This window comes from Pongo pygmaeus, chromosome X (assembly GCF_028885625.2).
Source record: "Pongo pygmaeus isolate AG05252 chromosome X, NHGRI_mPonPyg2-v2.0_pri, whole genome shotgun sequence".
Taxonomy (NCBI): domain Eukaryota; kingdom Metazoa; phylum Chordata; class Mammalia; order Primates; family Hominidae; genus Pongo; species Pongo pygmaeus.
In genome coordinates this window covers 28,232,748-28,257,526 of record NC_072396.2, presented here as the reverse complement: position 1 = coordinate 28,257,526, position 24,779 = coordinate 28,232,748, and the positions used below count along the sequence as shown (strand labels likewise).

General features: G+C 36.2%; 2 protein-coding genes across 3 annotated transcripts in view; both read right to left on the bottom strand.

Annotated features, from left to right (window-relative positions):
- LOC129024733 (melanoma-associated antigen B10) overlaps positions 1-9,003 on the bottom strand; it is a 152,131-nt gene extending 143,128 nt beyond the window's left edge. Inside the window, exon 1 of the mRNA XM_054471926.1 lies at positions 8,957-9,003. The gene's annotated coding sequence lies outside the window, so the exon portion shown is untranslated. The remainder of the gene's footprint in view (positions 1-8,956) is intronic.
- LOC129024732 (DDB1- and CUL4-associated factor 8-like protein 2) overlaps positions 1-24,779 on the bottom strand; it is a 171,461-nt gene that overhangs the window by 69,807 nt on the left and 76,875 nt on the right. The window contains exon 1 of one of the 2 annotated variants that reach the window (XM_054471923.1): positions 8,957-9,011. The exons of the other annotated variant lie outside the window; for it this stretch is intronic. The gene's annotated coding sequence lies outside the window, so the exon portion shown is untranslated. Of the gene's footprint in view, positions 1-8,956; positions 9,012-24,779 lie in introns of those variants that run through there. 2 annotated transcript variants of the gene reach the window in all.

Below are 24,779 nucleotides of genomic sequence, written 5' to 3'. Positions count from 1 at the left end.
TTATGAGAATTTAATGCTTGATGATCAGAGATGGAAGAGTTTCATCTTGAAACCACCCCTCAACCCAGTCCGTAGAAAAATTGTCTTTTACAAAACTGGTCTCTGGTGCCAAAAATGTTGGGGACCACTGACTCACAGCATTTATCGTTTCTATCTGTTGGGAACATTTGAAGACTTTTCTTCTAGATATGTGGAAAAATACAATACATTGTCATTAGCTATAGGACCCCTACTCTGCTTTTGAACACTAGAATATATTCCTTTTATTTAAGTGTACATTTATGGCCATTAACTAACCTATCTTCATCCCCTACCCCTTCCCAGCCTCTGGTAACCACCATTCTATTCTCTATCTTCATGAGATACACCTTTTTTTTTTAGCTCCTACATATGAGTGAGAATGTGCAATATTTGTCTTTTTTGCCTGGATTATTTTACTTAATATAATGACCCCCAGTTCCATGTTGCTGCAAATGAAAGGATTTTATTTTTTTATAGTCAAATAGGATTCTGTTGTCTATATATATCACATTTTCTTCATCCATTCATCTATTTATGGACACAGGTTGATTTCATATCTTGTCTATTGTGAATAGTGCTGCAATAAACATGGGTATGCAAATATCTCTTTGATGTACTGATTTCTTTTCTTTTGGATATATAACTAGTAGTGGAATTTCTGGATCATATGATACATCTATTTTAATTTTTTGAGGAACCACCATGCTGTTTTTCATGATGGCTTTACGACACTGCATTCCCACCCGCAGTGTACTAAAGTTTCCCTTTGTCTGCATCCTCACCAGCATCTATTTTGTTTTTGTCTTATTTTTGTCTTTTTGATACTAGCCATTCTGAGGTGAGATTATATCTCATTGTGGTTTCCATTTGCATTTCCCCGATGATTACTAGTGTTGAGCATTTTTATGTGTTTGTTGGACATTTATATGTCTTCTTTTGAAAACCGTCTATTCAGGTCTTCTGCCCATTTTGAAATCAGATTATTTGATATTTTTTGCTATTGAGTTATTTGAGTTCCTTATATATTCTTGGTATTAATCCCTTGTCAGGTGGATAGTTTGAAAATATTTTCTCCCATCCTGTAGGTTGTCTTTTCACTCTGATGATTGTTTCCTTTGCTCTGCAGAAGGTTTTTAGCTTGCTGTAATCCGATTTGTCTATTTTTGCTTTTGTTGCCTGTGCTTTTGAGGTCTTACACAAAAATATATTTGCCCAGACTAATGTCCTGAAGTGTTGCACCAATGTTTTCTTCTAATACTTTCAAAGTTTCAGGTCTTACATTTAAGTTTTTAATCCATTTAGAGTTTATTTTTGGTGTGTAGTGAGAGATAGGGATCTAGTTTTATTCCTCTGACTACGAATATCTAGTTTTCGCAGAACCATCTATGAAAGAGGCTATCTTTCCCCAATGTATGCTCTTGGTATCTTTATCAAAAATAAGCTGGTTGTAAATGCGTGAATTTATGCAGTTATTGATACAGTAATTGAATGAAATTGTCTTATGGTACAAAGTCTTGTCACCCACAAATTATTTCTTTACCCCAAATTATTATTAAACTATTGACAGATATTCTCTAAGGGCGTGCCCCTAGTGTTCTCCCTTCTTAAGAATGATAGAGGCAATATCAAACTTCTTTATTTTGTCACTTAAATTTTTCCCACCTCGATTATTTTTTACATATTTCTTTCAGATAGAATTGGAAAACAAAAACTCTTCTTGATTTATTCATGAGGTATCAATGTCAAAGCAAGAAGTCTCTTTATAATACTCTAAATTGGAGGGGATATACCATGGAGTCTAAGCTTAGTGCACAATGCTGATGAGAGGATATCACATCCTGTTCTTAAACTGATTGGTTACAGTGATTCCCAGGAATATTGACCGAAAGGGTCTCATCATAAACAGAATGTGAAAGTAAACATGAGTTGACATTCTAAGAAGGAAAAATGTAAAGATAGATATAAGAGATTAGTGGAGGAAAGTCATAATGTTTGTAATTGAGCTGGCCTACAAAAGATCAGTAATATCATGAGTGAGTGAGCATTGGGTCACTAAAATGCTAAAAACAAGTCTGCAGAATCATATGTAAGAGCTCCTATCTATGTAGATGGATAGCTTGGACTTGATGGTCTATACAATTTTATATATTTAGTTCACATCAAAGGTGTCCTACCATGTAGAACATTATATTAAGTGGAGTCATATGAAATGACTTTTAGCCATTTTTGACATACATTCATGATACATGGTTCCATCTACTGTAATAGGATTCACCATACATTCTGAATGCCCTAAATACAGCATATTTATGGTTCTGATATTCATTAGGGAAGTTGTATATGCTATCAGTCTCTGGACTAGTCTCAACCTCTTTTTTATCATCCAACTGTATATTTTACCTATTTGTGCCACTATGAAGCCTACTTTCGCTGGGCATAAGCCAGTCTCTGCAATTTAAACCTGCAACAATTTATTGAGTTTTAATACATGTAAAATTCTGCTTTAGTCTTTTCTGATGAAAATAGACACTATAAGTGTCTAATGTATCTCAGATGATGAGATCCTGTGACTCTGATGCTCAGAAAATGGCCCTCCTTCCCATGCTGCTTCCCCTTTGTTTCCTAATGACGCAGCTGTGCAAATCCTACCTGTGGTCATGTTTGCTGTCACTTCTTCTCTTTTGGTTCCAGACATTGTTAGCTCTTTGAGGGTAGAGATAATGGCACTGTCTTCTTTGGATACCTCTCACTACTTCACTTGGTATTCAATGCAAAGTATTCAATGAAGAAAGGTATTCAATGAAAGGTCATGCAGTTAATGCAAAGAACGCTGATATTCTTAGTCTTGCCACTAGGCGGCGGTATTTTGACATGACAGTGAGGTCTCTACTATAGGTGTAAATAAGTTAGACATAGGCTCTGAGATGAGGATGTATGTTTGATTAATTTAAGAAAATGATCCAAGGGGAGGTAGTGGAAGCCAAGGAACAGTGCAATCTCAGGTGAACACCCCTCAGAGCATAGCTTCAGCACGATCCTCCTGGGGAACTCTGGACAGTAAGTTACGTCTGAGTTATCCTTACACCAGGCAAGGGAGTGAACTTTCATACTCCTACACTGTTCAGTCCTTGATTAAAGGCCACCCTGGGAGGGATGAGCATATCAACTCCCAGATGTCCCAGATGCTTTAAAATCTCTTCACCTGTGGGCAAAAGCCCCTTCAGCAGCTTGAGAACTAAAGAGTTGTACATTAGTACTGATGCTTGGAAGGGAAAGGGAAGTAAATGGTACAAAAAGAGATTTGAAAGGATCTTGCAGGAGCATGAACATTAACAGCCACAAGGTAGCTAATACAGCGACTATCAGAAAGGGCTTTGTTACTACTGTGTATGCTGATGAAAGTACAACTTAAATAAAGCTTTAAGAAGTGTATAGAAGCCTAATTTGGAAGGTGAAACTAAAACTAAAGTCATGGTGAGCAAATACTATTCACTTCCCATATCTTGTTCAATGATGGTTCAAATCCCACAGCCACCATACCCCTCTTCATGCCGCTTGAATGAATAATATGGAGCAGAATGGTGAAGAGCAGAGATTGACAGTGGGAAGGGCATTTGAAGCTCTCAACAGTGACCACCGGCAAATCAGCACAGATAAAGCCAATTATTTTTCCTTTTGTTTCGTGTCATAAAAAGAAAGATTTTCCAGTATGAAATTGAAATTTAGATTAGGAATGCTCAAAGCTAGGAGGACAAAACTTTATAGAAGTACTCAATGTTCAGCTACTAATTAGTCCTTTTTGAAGATATTAGTTTCAAAGAAGCCTAGTATGTGTTTATAATGATCTCTGGACAAACTGTTACATGTTTATGTGAAGTGTGGCTGGGTATCATTGTAATAGTTGCCAGCTACTGCTTGTTTGTGAGGACTAAAGTTTTAAAGGATTATTCAAATGGAGCAGTGACCCAACTCAGAACCTCCTATTCAATATCTTGTGGCTCTAACAGGAACTATTAAATATGTCAGAAAGACAAAGAGTCAATATAAAGCACATAAAACTTTACAGGATTTTTTTTCTTGAGAAATACAGTCTTCTTCCTTTAAATAAAGGACTCTAGGAAGACTCTTGGCAGCTTAAACAACATATAAAAAGACTCATTTTGCCAACATCGTGAACTTGCATTGACTTGAATCACAATGACCCATAATCTTCTGTCATATGGAAATTTAATCTCTATTAATCTACAACTATAAACAATATAATTCCATTATATAAATGAATTTTATTGACAAATGTAAGGTGTTTACTCATTAAATAGACAGAAGAGTTTTATCAAGAAGGTCTAAACCAGATAAAATAAATTACTCTAAATAAAAGGGAATAATCTGTTATTATTGGATACTCTTTAAAACAAATTATTGTATTTTGCTTTCTCATATATCCTTTACAATATTTGTGTTTTCCTTCCCTAATTTCATAAGAAATTCCTACATTCAGAGACCATTCTTAAAATTCATTTACTAAATATATCATCAATTTGACCTTAAAAAAACGATTTTAAGTGTCTGGAGAGTCTCATTGTAAAATTAAAACCAGCTGGGCACAGTAGTTCATGCCTGTAATCACAACACTTTGGGAGGATGAGGCAGGAGGATCACTGGATGTCAGAAATTTGAGACCAGCCTGAGCAATATAGCAAGCCCCTGTCTCTACAAAAAACGAAATAAATTAGTTTGGCACGGTGGTGCATGCAGGTAGTCCCAGCTACTTGGGAGGCTGAGGTGGGAGGATTGTTCAAGCCCAGGGCTACAAGGCTGCAGTGAGCTATGATCACACTACTGCACTCCAGACTGGGTGACAGAGCGAGACCTTGTCTCAAAAAACAACAACAAAAAAAATTAAAACCAAGAAACGCGACTCCGTTTTATTTTGATATTCTATGACCACAAATAATTCTCTGAATTTCTGCAATATGTTAGTCATATAATAAAGTTAATTTTTGTAGCATAAAAATAGGCTCTGGGAATTTTGGATTAGAAAATATGTAGTATCTGAGCAATCATATAGTTTAGACCACTTATAATAAGAAATCTGGGGTCCAGAAAGATTCAGAGAGTAAATGCTTAAAATGTTGACTATTTCTGAAAATTATTTTAATAGCAAATTGTTCATAGAATTGATATATTACTTCAGCTACGACAATATAATTTTAATCCAATCACATAAGGTAAATATAGAGCTCTTAAGTAAAATGTATTACTACTGACTGATATATTTTATGTAACGAAATATTGTACAATAAATAATTGACCTGATTGAAATAGATGTACTGTATATTTTTGTTGCTTTAGTTTGTTTTAGTTAGTGAGATATCATTTTAGAGTGGACTTCCCAAAAGACATGAATTACATTTAGGGCGGTGCAGCTCTAATGACCTGGTTACTTTGTCACCCATTCAAGAGAAGAGACCTAATATCTCACAATCTAGAGATACAATATTACGTCAGACCTATTCTCTGTCTCTACTTCTACTTATTGTTTCTACTTTTGCCACCACTTTACCCTCTTTCTACACTTACCTTTATTGTACAGTCTATAATGACTCTGCTTACTTAACATGTGGGGTGTGTGTGTGTGTGTGTGTGTGTGTGTGTATTTAATTTCTGCCTTTGCTATAAACTGCTGTGTCAAGCCCAAACTTACACAGAAGACTTGATTGCTTCTTTTATTCACTGCTGAGTAAAAGGCTTCTCCATTAGCCCAGCTCAAAGGCATGAGCCAACCTATAGATATCTACCTCTAAAACAGTACTCCACCTTTGTTCAGTAATCGTTGGCCAGAGAACCTCTTGATTTTTCTCTAGCATTATCTTCAGTCCAAGCTTCAGCAAAGTTATCCCTGAATGACTTCATCTCCCCAGAGTGTGCTACTAAGTGAACAAGAATGCAGATTTAACCTTCTGGATCCAGCTATCCATTCACCTAAAACTGACTAAATCAAGTTTCTTATCATAGACAAAGAGTTTTCAAACATATCAAGATCTCAAATGTATCTCCACTTGCTTGGCAATGCTTGAAATTCCTTTATTACAGGACACAGCTTTTCACTTAACAATTGAAAGTATTAAAGTGCCAATTCTTGGCTGAGGTAATGCAAGAAGGTCAATTAGTCAGTTGTTCAACTATTGTCAAGGCTTGAGTTTTCATACTTTCCAGTGTCAGAGAAAAATTGGTCACTGGCATTGGATGGGCAAACAAAAAAAATAGAGAAAGGGACAGATAACCTGTGAAGTATAGAAAAAAATGTAGAAAGGGAAGGCCAAGCCTCAGTGAATACAATTTTCAGTACTTAAGATATTTTAAAAAATTATTATTCTTTACTTCTAACTTTGTGGAAAAGGAGAGAAGTGATTTACAGAGTGTTTTTATTGGTTTTTCTCATACACATTCATACTCATGCTTACTTTAACAATGCTATTATGATCCTGCATGACTGCCAACAGTGGTTGACATGCTTTATGAAGTCTTTTTTTTCTAACTCAACTACATTGTAGAACGGTTTTATTACCTTGGGACTTGCAGGGCAGGAGCAAACTTTCACAATCCTGCCATAGAGATATGACAACTCTTAGGCTCTGTGCTACTATTTAGTCCATAGGGACTCTGACAAACTCACATTCTTATAGGTCATTCTGATGAACCTCTAAAGTGATGACTTTTTGCAATAGGATCTAGGAAGAAAGAAGTAAATGGCACCCTAAATGTTTGACTGTGATGCCAGGGATGGATTGAGAGACAGTTTTTTACTACCCCAGGAATTGTTTTTCTGGAGTCTTGTTGATCTGATACAAAATAAAGGATATATTTACACATCTTGACTTCCTTACCCACTTAACATTCTTGGGGGACCCCTTGAGATATTTGAGAAATGTACCATTTAATGTTGTTCTAGCTAGATCTATTTGCTGGATAAAGCAAAAGCCTGTTCATTTTAGTGGGGCTCAGAGCAAAGAAAGCCTCTCTAGCTGGTCTAAGGTACAGGACAAATAACTTTGCCAACTGATCCTTATAAAACAGCATATACTGTGGTGCTTGAAGTGTCAGAGGCAGGTGGCAATGTGCAATCAAGCCTACTGTAAACCTTGAAAGAAGAATAGTGGATGAGGACCCAAGACTTCTGTAGCAAAGTCAGGCCTGCTTTACCAAGTTTATTTTCTTCTTGAGAAGGAGCTCTGGATCAGCTCACAAAGGCTGAATATTTGGCCCAGGGAACAATGGGGATATCTGACCCCAGCTGCTTGTCATGAACTGGATACAATCTATTACTCCTAGCCATAAAATCTGGTATACTCAGAAGCTCTTAAATATCAAGTGAAAACAGCACTGAGCCCAAGCAGGTTCTAAAGGCATTAGTAATTTGCATAGGCAGATAGCTCATACATCCAGAGTGCCTTACTCCTGCCAAATTACTTCCCCTTCTTCAAACCACATCTGTGGCTTGATGGGTAATTTCCTATGACAAATTAAATAGGAAAAAAAAAAAAAAAAGCTCAAACTGGAATTACAGAGAGCTTTGCCTTACAGCAAAAATGAACTACCATAGCATTACAGTACCAAGGAGGACCCCTCAAGATAAATGAGAAATAGAATCCTTCCACCAAGAGGGATTCAAGTAGCAATGAAACACTATTGATCTTTGGCTCCTAGAAATATTTGCTCCCTTTAACTTATCTGACATTATTCTCTTTTCTCTTTTTGTCTTCCTCTCACATTTCTAGCCATCCCATCCCTGTCCTTTCTGAAGACCAGTCCTCCTCCGCATAGCCATTATTGAGTTCATCATCTTTAGTTCTAAACTCTCTTTTCCTTTCATCATACATTTCCATCCACATACATTCAAACTAGGCAATTTTACATGACTTCACTTGTCATAAACACAATGATGACACTTTCATTTACATCTTTAGCCTAGGACTCTGAGCTCCAGATCTACATACATTTTTCATTATGGAAAAATACATATAACATAAAATTTACCATTTTAACCACTTTGAAGCATATAGTTCAGTGGCATTAAGCACATTTACATTGTTGTGCAACCATCGGCAACATCCATCTCCAGCACTTTAAAAAAATCTTCCCGAACTGAAACTCCATACCCATGAAGTAACGCCCTTCCAGCCCCTGACAACCACCATCCTACTTTCTGCCTCTACAAATTTGCCTGTTCTAGGTTCTTCAGATAAGTGGAATCATACAATATTTTCTCTTTAGTGTCTAGCTTATTTCACAAAGCACAATGTTTTTAAGGTTCTTCCATGTTGTAGAAGTGTCAGAATCTTATTCCTTTTTAAGGATGGATAATATTCGATTCTACATATACCACATTTTGTTTATCCATTTATCTGTTGATAGACATTTTTATTGTTTCCACCTTTTGGCTACTGTGAATAATGCTGCTGTGAGCATTAGTATACAATTATATGTTTGAGTCCCTGCTTTCAGTTCCTTTGGGTATATACTCAGAAGCGAAATTTCTGGATCATATGGTAATTCTATGTTTAAGTTTTTGAGGAACTTCCATATCATATACTTTTGATATATTTACATTCCCTTTATATTTGAATGTGACATAGACACTTCAAAATAAAATAAAACGTTTTGTCTTTCCTCCAAAACGTAGTCTTTCATTAGTGTTCTCTTGGAGAATGGCACTGCCAACCAGGCACAGAAGCAAACCAGAAAATAAGAAGTCACCCTTGATATAACCCTCTTTCTCACCTTTCATATCATCATCTTGTCAGTTTTAACTCTGAAATATTTTTGAATGTATTTATTTCTATCTCTATAATCATTTGTCTAGAAATAAATCTCATTATGGTTCATCTGATTATTTTAACAACCTCCTAACAGATTTATCTACATCCACTCTTACCTCCTTATTAGCACCGCTCCACAGTATGGTCAGAAAGTTCACATGTGATATGATTTTCTTCAATTAAGAAAACACATCTGCAAAAGCAGCAACAGTTAGAGTCAGTATCTCATTAAGGTTATGGTAATCTACTGTTCTTCAAGTCCAATAAATATTCTGTTACCCACCTGCTAAAAATGTTCAATAGTTTAATAATGTTAGGATAAAGAGCACGATTCTTAATCTGGCCTGCAAGGTCCTGCATGATCTGGCCTCCACTTTTTCCGCTTTTCCTACTTTTCCTAAGCTTTATTTCTCACAAACCCCTGCCTCATTTTCTGATCTCCCATCATACTAAGCTTCCTTGGGTTTCCTACTTGGAACAGGGCCATAGTGAACAATATTCTCTCCAACTGGGAAACTATCCTCCATTCTTCATCACCACATGCAAGCTATCCTTTACTTCTAAGATCAGGTGAAACTCCTCTCACAGGCTCTCAATACATTTCTCTTTTTCTTAGCTTATCATAGAGACATTTCTACATTTTATTTGTTTGGGGTTTTGATTAAAATATATTTTTCCTATTAGAAAATAATTCTCAGGAGTGCATCAACCATGTGTACTTTTTCAAACCTTTATATGTCTAACAGTAGAATAGTTCCTGGCACAGAGTGAACACACAGTGTTTGTGGGATGAAGGAATGAATTTGTTTATGTCTCTGTGTTGCTCACCAGAACTCAACCGCCTTTATCAGAGAAGAGCCAGCCATTGACTTATTCACCTTGTTATCTCCAACATCTGGCATATTTAGGGCTGAACTGAACACCATAATTTCAATTTCAACAGGGTCTTTCGAATTAGCCATAACATACCCTTGTCAACAGTTAGGTTTCTGCTCCTCTCATAACAAGGAAAATCCTACAAACTACATCCCTTTTCCTTTGTAGAGTAGTTGGCTCTCTCTTCTTTTTCCTAGAGGAAGAAGACAGCATTTTGTTTAGGCAAAAAAGTAAGATAAGCAAAGAAAGTCTGGAGAGAGCTGGTAAAGAGACCAAGTCTAGGCAAACTTGTCCCGGGGGGATGCAAACTACTTCTGGTTGTCTCAATTTGTTGAAATAGAGAAAAATGCATGCACAAAATTGATAGATGAATACTGAATGCCAAGAGCTACAATAATTTTCTCCAGTTAAGAAAACACATCTGCAACAGCAGCAACAGTTAGAGTCATTGCCTCATTAAGGTTATGGTAATCTACTGCTCTTCTTCAAGTCCCATAAACATTCTGTGCTGACCAAACTGCTGACAATGACCACTCCTACTTATTTGGACTCTTTCTTGGTGGTTCCAACCTCTGCTATTCCTCCAGGGATGTCTTATTCACTGTTTTGGCAGAAAACATGAGGTTCAAAGGCTTCTATTTGAAATTTCCTAAGGTAACACAGTTCCATTGTTAAGATTCTAATATTGTATAAGTAGACATACATTTATTCATTCATACATATATACGTAGACAAATACTTACATATACTTCCATATCAGACCATGTAAATTCCTGTTGAAACTTCCTTTGAAATTTCAGCACTTTAAATTGCTATTCAAGACTATAGTGACATATGTGTCTTCAAAAATTAGTGTTAATCAATGCCTTTTACAATTGTACCTGAAATATTTGGATTTCCCTGCCTCAGCACCTAGTAACTCAGGTGAGTAAGTATAAGTTACTATGAGAAGCCTACAAAGAGATACAGAGTACTCAATTGTGGTATTACAGGGGAGACTTCAGTGGAATTGAGGACTGATTGCTCTGGGCTTGGGAACTGACTCAAGATTAGAAATGGGGTGATAAACTGTGACTCTCTTTCATGTTGGCTTAAGGCAGGACTGAAATTTTGTTTTCTTTTGGTCTACATTTAATTATGCATATTAAACCAAAACTTAAGGTACTTTATGATTAATTAAGCATAGCCAGAGATCTTTGCAAGTCACAGCATCCCTTGACAGCGGATTACTCTGCTTTCTGTGCTACCTGCTGTGATAACTATGTCCACTTTGTTTCTAGTGGTTTACTGTGCTCTACAAACTTATGATCCCATGAAGCTCAGGAAGACAGTCAAATTGCATTTCATCCTACCAGCATTCCTGGCCTAAAGCCAATAAAGCACTCTTTAAATCTTTATGTGTTGTCATCACCTATGTCTTTCTCAAGGCCTTGGTGAAGCAAGACTCTCTGGGTGTGAGAGTGGCCATGTGAGTCACACAGCATTCTTATTCTTAAAGAATTTAACTACCTTCTATACTATGTCAATATGATTTAAAGTGCTTAACATAATGACATCCAAGTTTGCACTAGTCAACTAGAAAACCATTAAAGTTTCAGCCGGCTAACCAACTAGCACATTGAATACATACCTTCTACTAAATTAATACATGTAAAATAATCAGTCTGGTTTAGAAATACATTACACCTTCCTTTGTCTGGCATTTTCACAATCTGTTTTCATGATTATTTGCCAAAAATTTTACAATGTTTTTTAGCAAACTCCTTCAAATAGTTTTGCTTGAATGCTTCTTTCAACTATTTTTGCTCCATACTTCAGTATCTCTCCCCACCAGGTCACGTTGAATTTGGATGTTGATTTCCCAGTCAAGCAACCATTGTGACAAAAAGGGACATGTTATCTTCCTCAACCAAGAGATGGGGAACAGTTTATGGAGGCAAAGGTGATATAATGGAATTTTAGAGAGTGTTTTGGATATTCCAATTCTTCTGTGTCTTCTAAATCTAACCATTACATTTACTAAAATATTACTCTTTTTCAGATCAAGATTCCAAATTTCACATTTTTAGAGTTTGACTTTAAATGATAAAAAAATTACTTGGAACAAGAAAGAATCACATGGAATATTCATAAAAGCAATTCCATTTTCGTTCTCTTCAGTACCTATGGGTGAGTGTAGTTCACTTTCCATTGGGTGTTGAAAAGGGCAGGTCCCTTGATTTCTCAGCTTACTCTTAAAAAGCAGAAAGTCCTATGTTCACACTAAGTCACAAATAAAGCCTCAATTCTGAATTGAGAGCACCCGGTCCAAAATACTGTTCAATCCTTTCATCTCAATTTGTAGATAAATCTTCTTTGACCTTTCTACAACCGCGGCCTGCTGCAAGTGGAAACCTGTAATTTGAAAAAGGGAGTATGGGTGGCATCATTTTCTCTCCCTGCCTAACATTTCTACTCCACCTTCAGATTCCTGAACCCCTGCCCATGTCAAAGCATTGGGAGAGATGAACAGTAAGGGAAATAGGAAAGTTCTCTCTTGACTGACATTATTGTACAATGGCTTCATGCTCTCTGAACATGAACATGAGAAAGTCAGTGTGCACATCTTTATAGGTTTTTCAGAGGTACTAACTACTGCTGGGCTCTCTATCTCTCCTTGGCAGAGGTGATGCATTCTATTTCTCCAGCTTCTATTCAACCTTTAGGCCCTAGTTTTCTAGTATTTTGCTTTTTCTAATTTTGTCTAAGCAAAAAAAGCCCACATAATTAATATTATTGACTAATATGAATTTTATTTTTACTAGAAATAGGCAGGGGGGCACAATAAGTAAAATAATGCCATCAGTATTTATTTTGGAAATGTAGTAAGTTACACTCATACACACTTTCACACTTTCTTTGATCTCTTAATAATGACAGGTCTGTATTCCAGTTTTACAGAAAATTAAACTGTTAAACTGAGGCATAAGAAAGTTAACTTGCCAAATGTCACTCAACATAATAAGTGCAAAGTATGTCTGACATAAACATCCATGCTTTTAACTACTATGTTATTCTAATTCACTAAACCAATAATTAATTTGATTCTGATAATCATCCACATTTGGAAAGTTTGGAAATCTGTGAGTTGTGATGGGTGATTAAAGGGTGATTAACCCCATGAATATATACATGTACTATATACCCATACAATAAAAAATAAAGAAAGAAAAGTGATTAAACGCCCCAGGTGCAAGCTGCCTGGTCTGGTATTTCAAATCTACTTTCTAGCTGTGCAAACTTGGACAAGATGCTTAAACTCTGTGCCGCAGCTACCTTAGCCATAAAACATTGGTACATATACACTATTATATTTTATGAAGGGTTGTTATGAAAAATAAATGAATTAATACATGTGAAGTACTCAGAAAAGTGCTTGACATATACATGTAGTATATGTGTGTGTGTGTATATATATATACACACAACAACATATATATACACACATATGTATATTATATATGCATATATGTGCATGTATACATATAGATGTATACATAAGGTAGCTCAAAAAGTGTTCTACATATAGAAGGATTCAGTAGAGGTTACAAATTATTATTATTATCCTCACTAATATTATACCTAACCCCAAATCTTTTTTTTTTTTTTTTGAGATGGAATCTCACTTTGTCACCCAGGCTGGAGTGCAGTGGCACTATCTCGGCTCACTGTAACCTCCGCCTCCCGGGTTCAAACGATTCTTGTGCCTCAGCCTCCTGAGTAGCTGGGACTACAGGCACCTGTCACCATGCCTGGCTAATTTTTGTATTTTTAGTAGAGATGGGGTTTCGCCATGTTGGCCAAGCTGGTCTTGAACTCCTGACCTCAAGTGATCTGCCCGCCTCAGCCTCCCAAAGTGCTGGGATTATAGGGGTTAGCCACTGTGCTTGGCCCCCAAATCTTGTCTAAAATTCAGGTTGATATTTGGATTCATTAGAAGTTTTCAGAAAATAAAGTATAATAATATAAATTTAACATAAGTATTTAAAAATACTTCCTAGCCAGCTTGCTTTAGGAGTAGTGTGTGCATACTACTGTGTGTGAGTGTGTGTTTGTGTGTGTGTGTATGTGTGTGGCGGGGTTGGGATGATAAAGTTACCCAAAACTTCTTCAGGGCTTGTGGGGACTCTGATAGGCCTCAACTGTGCATTTAAGTGAAGATGTCCTAAGGAGAAATTTCATCTTTCTTCAGTCTAAAGTAGTATAGCAGCAGTTGCTAGCTTCGTAACTAATTCAAATAATGTGCAGACATTTTTTTCTTATCACTCCAACTGGAAATTCAAATATGACACGAGAAAAGGCAATGTGAGAGATTTTGAGCAAATAACTGTGAATTACACTTTATCTGAAATTGAGGGATTTTATTTATCAAATATAAAGGTTTGCCCTGTAGTTGTCTTGGCCACTAGTCTTCAGACTGCATTAGTCAGAAATAACTTTTTGCCAACCTCGTTTATTCCTGCTATAGGTGAAGGCCATTTTCTCAAAGTGATTAACTGGCAGTAGTACTCAATTCATTTATCCTTCTTAGGCTCTCCTATTGTAATGCATTGCAATACTCGCCTCTCTCTGTGAAGCTACAAAGAGGCAATGGCTGTGAAAACTTGAAGGTGGAGTTTCTTAAAATGAAAGTCGAAGACCTAATGAAATTGTTCCAACATTATGTTGGGAGTGTGTAGGAAAACGTAGTGTTCTTCATCTTCTTGAGTGGTATGCTTGGCAAATGTTGTATTTTAACTGATGGCAAGCCAGGGAAAATGATGCGAATGTCACTAAATAATTAATTAGTATAGCCAAAGGAATGTTTAAAAACGATTACCCAAATGGCCCAGGCCCTGTGCTTGGCATTGCCTCAGTCCCTTGACTACCTTTAGATAAGCTGATCTGTACAAACTGTAGCGCTCATGGAACATTTCCATCCTAATAATATTGACAGATTATTTTGCAGTAAATATATTTGCTTAGAAGCAAACACTGTTTGATATGGAATCTTTATATATGTGAAAATTGCTTTGATATATTTCAGCATGCTTCTCTCTAGTTTGTCAGTTTCTAACATTGTATACAGAATTTTGTTTTCCCTTAGGAAGGTATTTTCATTCTGAAGATTTTCGTCCTATATTAAGATAGGCTGTTTATGAGCTTAATTAAAACCACTTTTAGTATAGCCTGTAAATTTCAATACTTCATACTGGGTTCACTGTTTTAAAAATTGACATGCCTTGAGATTTCAGTGAACTCAATTCATGACTTATTTTGAAAATGATGCTCCCTAATTATATTAATACTACTGAGTAATTGTGTATTTCAGTTAGAATTATTTTAGTTGAAAGTGACAGAAAACACCGACAAAATTATATTTAGCAAATGGGAATGCACAGTCCAAGAAGCTGTGAAGACCAGGTATGGCTTTTCAAGATCTCAAAAATATCTCTGGGTCTTGGATTTCTTCTGTCTCTTGGTTCTCCTTCCTCTGGATTGACATCATTGAAAGTAGGTTTTTATCTGACTGAGGATGGAAAACTATTATCAAAAGAAAGTGGATTCGATGCTGGACAGATAAAAATGTTCACTATAATATTTAGAAATTGATTCTTTTTGTGTATTCAAGAGCGCTTCCCCTTTAAGGATGCGAATTTGGAATATGGCAGAGAAGAGAGTCCTAAAAGCTTTAAAGCACATTAGAAATTGCTGATAAAGCATTCTTACTAATGTCACAGGAAATATTACTTAATAGTACTTAAGGATTTAGTAAATTAAATGAGAAGTATATAGCAGTATTTGAGGCAGAATAAAGATGAATTTGATGAAAAAATAAGTTATCAGAAAAACCAGAAGGTTTATTTTTTAACAGTTACCAGACCGTATGTTGAAAGGTACTCAGTAGCAACCAACTACTGGTAGAATTTACCCTGTTATTGTGGTAGGCACAAATTAGTATGACCACCTGGATTATAGATTGTTAAGCGGCCATGCCTGTGATTATGGGAACATAGCAGAATCCTCTATATTTTGGACAAAACATAACCAACATTGGGTAATCTCAGAACCTCATACCACCCCCTCCCCAGTGTGTTTGACCTAAAGAATGGACACAGGACCTGTTTTAGTCCATTTGTGTTGCTATAAAGGAATGTCTAATGTTGAGTAATTAATAAAGAAAAGAGATTTACTTTGCTCACAGTTCTGCAGACTATACAAGAAGCATGGCACCAGCATCTGTTTCTGATGAAGGCCTGAGACTGCTTCCACTTATGGCAGAAAGGGAAGGGAAGTGATGTCAGAGTGATGAGAGAGGAAGGAGGAGACAGGAGGAGGTCAGGCTCTTTCCAATAACCAGTTCTTGCAAGAATTGAGTGAGAACTCACTCACTCCTAGGAGGACAACACCAACCCATTCACGAAGGATCCCTTCTCATAACCCAAACACCTCCCACCAGGTCCCCCCTCCAACACTGGGGGATCAGATTTCAACATAAGACTTGTTGGGGCCAAACAAACTATGTTTAAACCATAGCAAGACCGAAGCTGGGTTATGTAGATTCTTTCCTTGATATTCTTTAAACGGTGCTGAAAGAGCTAAACCAATTCTATCAGCATCCGTCACAACACTAAAAGGATGTAAGCTCAAAAGAGCCTGCAGCAACAACCCACTTAATGGGAAGACATTGTTTTGAGAGCATAATTTGGCACTTGAAGACAAGCAGAGATGAGAGATAGAGGGGAATGCCCCATAGCATTTTGCTTACTAATTCCAGTGCTCTTTCAGGCCAGCTCCAACTCACCCTCTCCAGATAGTCCAGCCAATAAGCAGGACTTCAGCATAATTGAGTTCAGCTGTAAGTTTGTTACTTGAAATCGGGGCCCTGACTGAACCAATCTCTTAGAAATAAATGAAAACACCAGGGAATATTTTAAGAAGCACTAAACAAACAAACAAAAATAAAACCAAACAAAACTCAGGAAATATGGTAGTCACAAACTAAAAAAAAAAAAAATAATAACACTATAAAAGAAAGATTATGTAATTGAGACTAGAGAAATTTGTTTCTTGCTTTCTTTTTAGAAATATTGGGTACGTTATAGAACTAGAAATACCATTTGACCCAGCCATCCCATTACTGGGTGTATACACAAAGGATTATAAATCATGCTGCTATAAAGACACATGCACACGTATGTTTATTGCGGCACTATTCACAATAGCAAAGACTTGGAACCAACCCAAATGTCCATCAATGACAGACTGGATTAAGAAAATGTGGCACATATACACCATGGTATACTATGCAGCCATAAAAAAGGATGAGTTCATGTCCTTTGTAGGGACATGGATGAAGCTGGAAACCATCATTCTCAGCAAACTATCGCAAGGACAGAAAACCAAACACCGCATGTTCTAACTCATAGGTGGGGATTGAACAATGAGAACACTTGGACACAGGAAGTGGAACATCACACACCGGGGTCTGTCATGGGGTGGGGGGAGGGGGGAGGGATAGTATTAGGAGATATACCTAATGTAAGTGACGAGTTAATGGGTGCAGCACACTAACATGGCGCATGTATACATATGTAACAAACTTGAACATTGTGCACATGTACCCTAGAACTTAAAGCATAATAAAAATAAATAAATAAATAAATAAATAAATAAATAAATAAATAAATGAGAAATATTGGGTAAGTTATTTAGACTAACCAAAACTGGGTAAGTAAATAATCATTCTCTGAGGAAAAAATATAATGGTAGAGCTCTGTGAATGAAGCTTGTCTTAGAAAGAGATTCTAACAGTCAGTGATAGTTTTGGGGATTGGAAAGGCCAAGACCAGGGATACTTTTCAACAGAAACCTCCATAATATTAAAAAGCAATAAATGTTTTCTATTATTAATTTGTTAAGCATGTGATCATTTTCCTTTTATTGTTTGACAATACCCACTTTTTATGATGGAGTGAGGCAACATGAATATTATCATTTTAAAAGATAGGCATTTCTCCTATGATCTTATTTTGTAAAATTGGGAAATATAGACTATTCTGTGTTATGCTCACATCCTATTGGGCCCTCTTTACTGTCTGTGTGCACATGTCTTTCCAGTGAGCTCTTCATTCCTATCAGCCAGTACCTATGTCTGTCTGAAAAATTCCCTCTGGCTGTAGAATTCTTTTTTGTTTGTTTGTTTGTTTTGAGACAGAGTCTCACTCTGTGTCAACCAGGTTGGAGTGCAGTGGCACGATCCCAGCTCACTGCAACCTCCACCTCCCAGACTCAAGCGATTCTCCTGCTGGGATTACAGGCGCCCACCACCACGCCTGGCTAATTTTTGTATTTTCAGAAGAGACGGGGTTTCACCATGTTGGCCAGGCTGGTCTCAAACTCCCGACCTCAGGTGATCCGCCTGCCTCGGCCTCCCAAAGTGCTGGGATTACGGGCGTGAGCCACCGCACCTAGCCAGAATTGCTTTTTCTGAGTAGAGGAAACCAGAAATGCCTGGTAATTTATGATCGCCAAGGCGTAGTTCTTAACTAACTGACGGCTGGTCAGCTGTTTGCAGGGGTATAAATATTCCAGTCCCTTTTTCCTCTGGTTGAGACAGCTCTAGGTGTGAGCCACACTGTGTCCAGAAAATGGTAACTTTAAGACGAACTCAGTGTTACCCTCTGTAGGACTTTGCTTGACATGCTTCTTTCGGCATTTTGTTTTCCTCTTTCCTATTTCTTTCCCATTCACCTACCATCTTTTTTCATTGTTCGTTTGCTTGTTTGATTTCCCTTACAAAGACTACCTGATAAGCCATTTTCATACAAATCCTCATCTTCGAGTCTGTTTTTGAAAAACCACACTGAGTACAGGATGCATCTTATATGCTGACAAACACGTTAGCTGGCAGGATGTATGTAGGATTAAGTCTTATTTCATTTTTTTCTCATTTCTATAGGCTATTTGTCCCTGGTAGAGATACTTTTTCCCCATGCCCAGCAATCTTGTGATTTGCATGTTGGTAAAAATGTAGTGATGGGTTACGTGGAAAGGGACTTTCCTTGCTTGGGAAGAAGCCTTACTGACTGGAACTACATCTTTATCTTGAAAGCCTTCAGAACCATAGCCACCACATTAAGAAGGAGCACTTTAGACTGATAACATATGCCTTGCAAATCTATTCTTTATTAGTGAAAGGACATCATGGTTTCTATCAATTCAGTTTGTATACTTGAGATCTAATTCATGCTATGGAAGTCTGTATCTTTTATATGTAAAGTAACAAAATAGCAATATTTGAAGTGAAATGTGATAAATTAATCAGTATGGTAATGATTATTCAAGAAAAGAATTACTGGGCATTATCTTTCATAACATAAAATGCTCTCAGAAGAATAAAGATGATTTGCTTTCTATTTTTAAGTATCCTGATAAGCAGTTATTCTCTTTTTCAATCTTCCTTATTATTTAGTATTTTTAAACAAAGCCATAACTCCAAATAACTGCTCACTAACAACATATATGAGTCAGCCAGAATTTGATTTGCTCAAGCTGACCTTGACTTTTGTGGCTTCTAGTTTGTCTTTGTTCTCTCACAGTTACACATAAGCTATCTAGTACTGTGTCCTTCTCTGCCTGAATCTCCCTGATATTATAAAACAGACCTCTAAAACCACAGTTTGACTTATTTTTCCCAAAATAAATCTTACTCTTAGCTTTATTTTTGCTTAGTACATTTCTTTATTTATTTGGGGGTTATTAAAAAGATGGTTTGCATATTTACTCATTGAACTTCCTGTGCAACCTAACCTAGTTGTAGCTTAACAGACAAGAAAAGATGTGTTTCTACTTATTCTTGATAATCAAAGGATTAAAAACAAAATAAAGAACCAACCAATCACTCACAGAATGAAAATCAGTAGGTCAATATCTGTATCTGTCAGGTGAAACCTGCAACATTTTTTATGGGTTACCTTGTATCGTTCCTTTAACACCGCCCCCACCCCACCCCTTCCTCTACTCTCCCTCCCCACACACACATCATGAACTTTTTAATTGTAAAGGCTCACTATTCCAAGTGTGGTTCTTGAACCAGCAGTATCTGAAAGTATCATTAGGAAGCTGGTTCAAAGTTCGAAATCTTTGGTCCCTACCTAGATATACTAAATCAGAATCTGCATTTCAACAAGTTTCTTCCATTGATTCATATGTACATTAAAATTTGAAAAGCACTAGTCTAAAGGACAGGGTCTAGTCTTCATTGTGGAAACAAATGAGCCCCTTTAATCTCTTGTGTGGATAATACGTTACAATGAAAGGAAATAGCATTGGACTTGTATTCATTTTAAAATGACATTAAAGCGTAAATATGCCATAGAGATAAAAGATGGTACATGATGAAAACAATTCTGGTACAAATTGTCCAGGGTTTTTGCCTTACATCACAGAAGCATAGAAAACAAAATTATCTTTCAAACCAGAATTCAAAAAATTATAATCTTTCAATTGCTTATATAGCACCTTCTATAAAATAATATTGAAAAACAAATATGCTGTGTTACAGGCAGGTTTTTCTGAGTTAGAAAGATCTAAATTATTCAGCCTATCTTGACACTTTTACACCATAGAATATTTTCCATCCAGGCTAAAATATGATATCTGTTACTTGGATAGATCTGACCTAAAATCATGTAAGCTGTTTACTTGTAAGGTTAAATAGCTCTTTCTTATACTATAATATAAAGTAGTAAGTGTCTCTTATAGCAACTACATGTATTCAAATATAATATTGGCCTTTCCAGAAGAAACATTTGTGAAATAAACCTCCCAATTTTCTCTGAGGTTCCTTATTAAACAAAAACCGTATTTGCTTTATTGTCTAAAATGTTAGAGGCTTTGCAGAGGTTGCATACAATTTAAGAAAAGACTGGTTTCTTATTTTTACTGCAAACTTGAATAAGTAAGTAATATTGTAAACATACACAACTTTAATATTTGTTTTAAGAGGAAATTAAAGTCAGAACACAAAAAATATAATTATTGAAAGAAGCTATCACTCATTTTTATTACTATTTAATTATTTGGAAAACATGACACATGAGCTTTTATTTCTTAATAGTACATACACAGGTATATGTCAGATATATTGCAGGTTAGGATCCAGACGATTACAATAAAGCAAATATCACAATAAAGCAAGTCACATAGACTTTTTGGCTTTCCAGTGCATATAAAAGTTATGTTTACACTACACTGTAGGCTATTAAGTGTGCAGTAGCATTATGTCTAAAAAATGTACAAACCTTAATTAAAAATGACGTATTGCTAAATAAATGCTAATGATCATCTGAGCCCTCAGCGAGTCATGATCTTTTTGCTGGTAGAGGGTCTTGCCTTGATACTGATGACTACTGACTAATTAGGGTAGTAGTTCCTGAAGGTTGGGGTGGCTATGGTAATTTCTTAAAATAAGACAAGAAAGAAGTTTGCCATGTTGATTGACTCTTCATTTTACAAAAGATTTCTCTGTAGCATGTGATGCTGTTTGATAGCATTTTATCCACTGTAGAACTTCTTTCAAAATTGGAGCCAATACTCTCAATTCTTGGCACTACTTTAACAGCTAAATTTATGTAACATTCTAAAATCTTTGCTATCATTTCAACAATGTTTAGCCATCTTCCAGGAATAGATTCCATCTCAAGAAATCACTTTCTTTGCTCATCCATAATAAGTAATTCTTCATCCATTAAACTTTCATGATGAAATTGCAGCAATTCAGTCACATCTTCAGGCTCCACTTCTAATTCGTGTTCTTTCTATTTTCACCACATCTGTAGTGACTTCCTCCAATGAAATCTTAAACCCCACAAAGTCATCCATCAAGCTTAGAATCAATTTCTTTTAAATTTTTTGGTAATATTGATATTTTTAAATCCTCCCATGACTTATGAATACTGTTAATGACATCTAGAATGGCGAATCCTTTCCAGAAGGATTTCAATTTGCTTTGCCCAGATTTATCAGATGAATAATTATCTATGGAAGCTATAGCATTATAAAATATAAAAGTAATAAGAATTGAAAGTCAAAATTACCCCTTGATCTATAGGCTGCAGAATGGGTGTTGTTAGCAGGTATGAGAACAATATTAATCTTTTTGTATATTTCCATCAGAGCTCTTGGGTAACCAGGTGCATTGTCAATGAGCAGCAATGTTTTGAAAGAAATCTTGTTTTCTGAGTAGCAGTCTCAACGGTGGGCTTAAAATATTTAGTAAACCGTTCTGCAAATAGATGTTCTATCATGCAGGCTTTTTTTTTTCTATTTATAGGGCACAGGCAGAGTAAATTTAGCAAAATTCTTATAGACTCTAAGATCTTAGGAATGGTAAGTGAATTCTGGCTTTAACTTAAAGTCACCAACTGCCTTAGCCCCTAACAAGAGAATCAGTATGTTCTTTGAAGCTTTGAAGCCAAGCATTGACTTATTCTCTCTGGCTATCAATGTCCTAGATGGCCTCTTCTTCCAATAGAAGGCTGTTTAATTTACATTAAAAATTTTTTGTTGAGTGTAACCACCTTCATCAATTATTTTAGCTAGATCTTCTGGATAACTTGCTGCAGCTTCTCCATCAACACTTGCTACTTCACGTTGCACCTTTTATGTTATGGAGATGGCTTCTTTCCTTGAACCTCATGAAATAACCTCTGTTAGCTTCCAACTTTTCTTCTTCAAGTTCATCACCTCTCTCAACCTTCACAGAATTGAAGAGCATTAAAGCCTTGGTCTGTATTGGGTTTTGGCTTAAGGGAACGTTGCGGCTGGTTTGATCTTTCCAGACCACTCAAACTTTCTCCATATCAGCACTGAGGTTTTTTCCCCTTTCTTATCATTGATATGTTGACTGGAGTAGCAGTTTTAATTTCCTTCAATACCTTTTCCCTTGCATTTACAACTTGTCTAACTATTTGGCAAAAGAGGCCTAGGTTTTGGCCTATCTCAGCTTTTGAAATGCCTTCCTCACTAAGTTTGGTCATTTCTAGCCTATGACTTAAAATGAGAGACATGTGATTCTTCCTTTCACTTGAACACTTAGAGGCCATTGTAGGGTTATCAAATAGCCTAATTTCACCCAGGCACAGTGGCTCACGCCTGTAATCCCAGCACTTTGGGAGGCCGAGGCGAGTGGATCACCTGAGGTCAGGGGTTTGAGACTAGTCTGACCAATATGGTGAAACCCCATCTCTACTAAAAAAAAAAAAAAATACAAAAATTAGCCAGGTGTGGCGGCACACACCTGTAGTGCCAGCTACTCGGGAGGCTGAGACAAGAGAATTGCTTGAATCCAGGAGGGGGAGATTGCAGTGAGCCAAGATCAAGCCACTGCACTCCAGCCTGGGTGACAGAGCAAGACTTCATCTCAAAAAATAAAATAAAATAAAATAAAATATAATTAGCCTAATTTCAACATTGTTGTGTCTCAGGGAGTAGGAAGGCCCAAGGAGAGAGGGAGATAGGGGGAATAGCTATCAGTGGATAGCTATAGGGTAGAGCAGTCGGAACACACACAACATTTATCTATTAAGTTTGCTGTCTTATATTGTTGTGTGTGGCACTCCAAAGCAATTACAATAGTAACGTCTAATATCACTGACAGCAGATCACCACAACAGATACAATAAAAATGAAAAAGTTTAAAATATTGTGAGAATTGTCAAAATGTGACACAGAGACACAAATTGAGCCCATGCTGTTGGAAAATGGCACCTACTTACTTGCTCAATGCAGAATTGCCATCATTCTTCAATTTGTAAAAAATATAAAACAAAACAAAAACTCTCACAATATCTGCCAAGTGCAATAAAGCAAAGCACTATAAAATGAGTTATGTCTCTATACAGAGAATCCTTCCCTTTAATGAATTTTGGTTGTTGTTACATTTTCTTTAATTGCACTACTTTCACTCTATGGGATACCATTGTGAACTGCTGGTAGATTGCCACTGTCTGCTATAATTTATTTTATCCTATGTCTTGAAGCTCAGGTGACCAAGATTATTTTCATGTGCCATTTGCTAATATTACTTTAACAAATATTGCAATACCTATTACATGAAGAACGTAAGTTTGATAATAGGAATGCAATAGGAAATAAAATATCTCTACCCACAACTCATATTCTAATTGGAGATGAAGGTCAAGTAAAAATATAATTATTTTTGTATATTATAAACCTTGAACCATCATAGGCAAATATGAAAGGTATACTGAACTTCTGTGCATCAGATCAATTTTTTATTGCCTTATTCTGTGCAACACAATGTTAGGAATAATCTCCTAACACTCTTATATGGGTCATCTGGATTATAAATTTACGTGGCTATTTTGTAAGATATTTGGCCACTTGACAAGTGTTTTGAAATGAGTGTTAAATCATTTATTTTGAAACAATAGTTCCACACCTAGGAATTTCTAGAGATAACAATTAGACATGTGCACGAAGAGATATGTAAAAGAATATTCACTCCAGTATTGTTTGTGATAAAGAGAAAATGCCACAGCTACATAATGCTATGCTACCATTAAGATGATGTTGTAGAACATATTTAACGGCATTGAAAGGTATAAATAATATATTAAATGATAAATTTACAAAAGAAAGTGGATAATGTTATCTCTCTTTTGAAAGAAAATATATGTATAGATGTGTCTAGAAAATTTCAAACAACATATGTATCAAAATACCTCTAGATAGTAATATTGAGAAAAAATGGAAAAAAAATCCCTATTTTCTTTTATATGTGTGCATATATATTCTTCCTAAGAATAAATAGACTTATTTTTATGATTTGATACTTCACAGAGGACATTTCGTTTCATATTTATCCCTATGGATAACTTCTAAAATTATTTATAGATCATCTCCTGCACAGAGGCAAATCTTTGCAGACATAATATCTATATTTCTCTATCTCTTGCTCTTCTTTCTTCACTTGCTACACCTCTCCCCTGATCCTATCATCCCAAGAATGGATTATAA